Raw genomic sequence first — 6,000 nt, 5'->3', positions numbered from 1 at the left:
CCACAGTCTCTCACCAACACTTGTTTCTTTTGATGACAGGCATCCTAGTGGACAACTCATTGTGGATTTTGACGAGCATTTCCCTAGTAACTAACAATGTTGAGCATCCCTTCATGTGCTTAGTGGCCATTTGTATATCTATTAAAGTGTCTGTTGAAATCCTTTGCCCATTTAAAATTTGGGTTATTTGTCTTTATATTGTTGAGTTGTAATAGTTCTTTATATGTTGTTCATACTGGACCCTTTTCAGATATATGGCATGCCAGTATTTTCTCCCTTATTGGGGTGTCTTGTTACTTTGTTGACAGTGTCTACTGAAGCCCAGAGTTTCTGATTTTGAGCCTAATTTATTTATTTGATTATTTGTGCATTAGGTGTCATAGCGGTTCCAGGCTGTGGGGGTTGTCATTTGCTCTCTGACACGTGTGTCGCCCTCGTCAACTCTCACCAGCCACGCAGTCCCTTGAAGAATGTAACTTTTGAAGAAATACTCAAATAGCTAGAAGGCAAGAAGGGATTATTTACGTATGGATATCTAATTATGCGTTTACTTTTTCTGTACACGGGTCTTCTTCACCCTGGCTGGTTTGGCTCAGTGGATTGAGCGTCGGCCTGCGAGCTAAGTGTCGCTGGTTCGATCTTCCAGTCAGGGCACATCAGAGAAGGAAAACTCTGACTCCAAAAAACCTCCGCTGCCTTGCGGCATACCTCTTCAGGGGAAAGGCTAAGGGAGTAAACCCCGACAGAAAATCCGGAGCTGGAGTCCCTAAGGCGGTTTGACGTTGTAGTCAACACCGGCAACTCCTGCGGCGCACCTGAAGCCAAGCTGTATTGACTCCGTCTTTCCCTTGGACCCTTCAGCTGCGAAGAGAGGGGGGATCTGCTGCATGGGCAACAGCAGACCCTCCATATCACCCTGCCCAGGCTCTGTAGCTTCAGCTTCACTGGAGAGGACACTCCAGCGTCATCGCAAGATGTCGATTCAACACGGGAGGAGACAGATACCGTGTCACTCCCGAGTCGGACTGCACAACCATTCTCGGCGGTGCAGATAGACTCTTAAGAAGCTACACCATCGTCTCTCGAGACGGACGGCTGCTGAGGTGTCATAGCTAAGAAACTATTGTCTAATCCAACGTTACAGAGATTTACACCCATATTTTTATCCAAGGGTTTTACAGTTTTAGTTTTTACATATGCATCTGCATTTGAAGTGGACTCCATGTTCTGGGTGTAAATATTCATTTAATTCACCTGCGGTCAGTATGGTTCTTCTACTCTTAATTATGCCTGACTTTCCCTGGTCTGAAGAATGTCTATTTTACTGTCTTTAGAGAACAGCTCTTCCCTCTTTGGCCAGGACTGGTGAGTGAAAGGCACCCAGCGGCCTGGAGCAGGGGGTGGGGGCACCACCAGAGTAACAAACCCAATGACGTCTCTTCTTTGTGGCCCCACCCCCACCTCTACTTCAGAGGCACCAGGTGCCACTGCTACTTTATTAAGATTATCACCTATTAATGCCTGTGCTATAAATTGGGCTGTTTCTCAGCTTTCCCTGCAACTGCTTTGGGATCCAGCATGCTACTGTCTGGTAAGTAAGTTGGCTCTTTTCTATTTACATTTCATTACACTTCAGTTTAAAAAATTGTGCTTCTGTCCCCCCCCCCCCCCGCCCCACATACACTTTTTTTTTGGTCTTCTTTTCTTCCTTTTGGTCTTGAGTCTGAAATAAAAATCCATCTCGTAGTTTTAGTAAGAATTCAGAAAAGAACAAAAGTAATGTGTGTTTTCCCTACTCCAGTTTTATCCATTTAATAATTAGTGTCAATTCCTCTTGCATTATGTTCTTATGTTTTCTGACAGTCTTGGTTTCTAAAGTTGCTGGGAATCTTTAAAAAAATTGTTTTTATGGATATCTCAGTGATAGGTTGATTGAGGTTGTATTGAATTTTCTAGTCAGAGAGCACTTTGAACCAGAAAACCATTGATTTTGTTTAGAAAACTGTTACTTGATTGGATTAAAAACTAGAATTGGGGATGATGGCTTTGGGTATGATATTCTTTAAGAGAAAAAAGCTTTTTACTACATTTCATAAAATGACTTTTCCTGCCACCCGAGGCCTGCTTCAGTATATCTGGGTCATCGCATATAACAGATTTGCAATGAGTGTGCTCAGGCAGCTCCTTTTTTGAGAGTGTCTTTTATAGTAAAACTCTTTAAAAGAGCTCCCTATAGGTACCCTATGATCCTCACTCACTTGGTTAATATCAGTAAACTCTGTAACTTTATAACGCTATCAATAGATGCGGTCCACAACTTCCAACTGCCTCTGACCTCTTCTTCAAGTTGGAACGCCTTTAACCACCTCCTACTTGGATACCTAGTAACTATCTTAAAAAAGGAATCCTAATTACACTGTGCTACCTGCTCCTCCCCAGATTATTTCTATCTCAGTGACTCTAACATATCCTGTTGCTCAGGCCCAAATCCTAAGAGTAATTATTATGTAATTATTATAGGGTTTTACCAAGAGTTTTTTCAAGACATGGAACTTTCAATGCTAAAACAGGAAAGTCTCAGGCAAACTAGGATGTGTTGAACACCAACTCCAAGGTATTAAATATGTGTTGAATAAATGAGTGATAGTTTCTTAATGTGGTATCCTAGAGAATCACAGTATAACAGAAGTGGCCAATTTAAACTAGTGGTGAACTACAATGTCTCCCTGTCCTTTTTGTAAATTATAAAGCCAAAAGTAGAAATGTTGGAAAAACTGGAACTTCACGTTGAGAAATACCAATCAACTACTGTATCAGGGGGAGAGTTCTGCATTTGAAGTCACTTATATTGTTCCATTTTTTTTTCAAATTTACATAAGTTCTCACTTAATAGCATCAATAGGTTCTGAGACTTTAAGTAAAATGTTGTATAATAAAACCAGTTTTACCACAGGCTAACTGATATAAATAAGAGTTGAGTTATGACATTTCATCAATGTTACAATGAAATGATGTTGAGCAAAAAGTTGTTATTTGAAGACCCGCTATCCTTGAAATTTTGTCCTATGCATCAATTTATGATTCAATAAAGTACTATCTGTTTGAAAGAGATTCCCTAGCATGGTCCTTGTGTGTTATTAGAGTATAATTGGGTAAGGATTCTTCTTCTTCATGTGGTTAAGTAACATAACAAAAACAAGCATGTATTTATTTTGTAGGTCAAATCCATTGTTTTCTGGTAACAGAAAGTTAACTTCAACTGGGAAATGAGTTGTTAATAAATTATAACTTACCTCTGGGTGCCAAATTCTCTTCTTGACACTGAGGATAAGACAATGAATAAACCAGAATGTCTTATAATCCACTGGGAGACTCAAGATGATTCATAAACAATGTATAGGTATGATAGGCAATATGAGGCAAAGAAAATTGAAATAAAGTAATAGAGTGAACAGGTAAAGGAAGTAGTATGAAGGGAAATGGAAGAGAGTGAAGGGAGCTGCTGTCTTAGGTGTCAAACAGCCTCCCTGAGGAATTAATGATTGAGCAGAGCCCTGAATGAAATGGAGAAAACCATGCAAAGGTCTCAGAAAGGAACACTTGGAGCAGAGGGAAGAACATGAGCAAAGGCCTGCTCGGGGAATAGAAGGCTGGTCTAAGGGAGCTGGGAAGAAGTAGGGGGTGAGGCCAGGAAAATAACTGGGGTCAAATCCCTGCAGGTCTTTGGGTTTCAGACAAGGGTTTGGATATATTTTGTGTATGACAAGAAGCCAGTGCAGGGTGTTTGACCCCTCTGGCTTCTGTGTGGAGAATAGACAACAGGAAGGCAAGAGTGGAAGAAGCCTGCTGGAAGGCTCTTCCATTACCCAGAGGAGAAGTGCTGCTTTAGACTAAAATGGCGCAGGTGATGAGAAGTGGTCAGAGCTCACTTCTGACCAAAGGTAGATCCAAAAGATAGGATGATGAATTAACTCTTGGTTAAGAGAAAGAAAGGAATCAAATATAATTGCAGTTTTTTGTTTTTGTTTTTGGCCTGAGCAACTTAGAATGAATGGATCTGCCATTTGCTTATGTGGGAAACCCGGTGACGGTGGGGAGGTGGCCTATCTCAGCAGGGGAACCATTTCATTTTGGACACAAGTTGTTGGGTGTTCCTATCGGATGTGCAAGGGGAACTGTTGAGCAGGGAGTTAAGTAAACCAATCTGGAACTTCAGGGGCCAGAGACATACATCGGGAGATGTCAGTGAGTAGATGGTATTTAAGGTCAGGACACAGGGAGAGGAAACCTAGGAAGTTAAATACTGAGACTTGGGATGTTATATCTGCAAGGCACTTTGAGAAAATGCTATTTAGTAAGTATTAATGATACATGCTATTTAAGTATTTATTATAGTAACTAAATGATAATCCAAACATTTAGAGACCAGGCAGTGGGGACTGAGAAAGAGTAGCCAGAGAGGCAGAAGGGAAACTGAGAGTGTGGCATGAGTAAAACTGAAGGGAAAAGTAATGTAAGCAAGAGGATGTGGCCATCTTTTGTTAAAAGCTGCTGAGAGGTCAACTTACAAGAGGCCAAGAAAGGCCAAGTCCTCTGGAGCAATTAAACTGGGCAGTCTAAGCGGGGGCGGGGGAGTGAGGGAGGCACTGTGCTTCAGGTGGAAGAAAGGGCAGCCCAGTCATCACGTAGTTAAGGCTGAGACTGGAGGCTGGGGATGGAGGAGGACAAGGTCCTGAGCTCCTGGGAGGCTGTGCTTTGGAGGTGGGGCTGGCAACCAGCATGGGTGATGGGAAGAGCCACACCTGAAGTACATTTGCTGTGGGAGCCTGTGCAAGGGACTGTCCATGAAGGAGGCCCAGCCATCTGCAAGGCTGCCCAGTTCCAAATGGACAGCCGTGGCTTTGGCAGTGAGCTGGGCTAATGAGAGTCTGCTTTAGATGGCACAACAGTGTGGGACAGATGGTAAAACCTGGTGCCAACGGTGCATCTTGAGGCTACAGCAGTTGTGCCACTGCAATTGTGGGCTGAAAGGTCTCTTTTGAAGAAATGGGATAACAATCCTGGGGCTCAAATATGATATCAGGGAGGCTGAGGTTTGAGCAGGATCTAATTTGATTTTACTAAATGAAGGCATGTATGTTACTGACACCATACGTATATAGTGGAGCAGTTTGCACCTAGTACACTGACACCCCGCTCTGTGATCGCGTCCTTTTGGGAAAACTTCAACATTGCTTCCACGTGTCTAGGTATCATCAATATACTTATTCTTGCAAGTCAGGTGACCCGTATTATAGGGACTGCTTTTCCTTTAAGATGATTGAGAATGATCAGGAGTGAGTGTGCAATTGATAGAACTTCAGTTCCATGTGTGTGATGCAGATCTACCTTTAATGATTGTGTTTCCTGCCAACACAATCTTTCTACAGCCTTGTGAAAATGTTTGCAAGCTGTCTCCTATGGTCTGTTCTCCCTGGCTCTGGGTAAGGCCTCATGCACACCAAACAAGCCAGTCCCCATGTGAAGCTACTCAGGGTGTCTCCATCACTATGGGTAAATACGTATCAAAGAATTGTATAGAATGGCTCAGTGGGTTGGGCATCATCCTACAAACTGAAAGGTCACTGGTTCGATTCCCAGTCAGGCCAGGTCCCTGTTCAGGGCATGCAAGAGGCAACCGACCAATGTTTCTCTTGTACATTGATATGTCTGTTCCTCTCTTTCTTCCTCCCTTCCCCTCACTCTGAAAATAAATAAAACCTTAAAAAGAAGAAGTGTATAGTTATGTTACCATGAATAGCCCCAAAATTTAAGCATAAAATTTGCTTGAAGTGTGGCAACATAGAATTTCTGACCTTTAAATTGCTGCAAATGGCAGCTAAACAATGGACAACTTTGCAAGTCATTTGGCTGAGTAACTCAAATGCAGTTATAAAATATTGTGTGCAAACAATTAAATTCTGAGGTTTTGATGAACTGGTAGTGTATGTTTATAGATAT

Source organism: Furipterus horrens, unplaced genomic scaffold (genome assembly GCF_987537825.1).
Source record: "Furipterus horrens unplaced genomic scaffold, mFurHor1.1.pri manual_scaffold_8, whole genome shotgun sequence".
Classification (NCBI taxonomy): Eukaryota; Metazoa; Chordata; class Mammalia; order Chiroptera; family Furipteridae; genus Furipterus; species Furipterus horrens.
Note: the sequence above shows the minus strand (reverse complement) of the source record.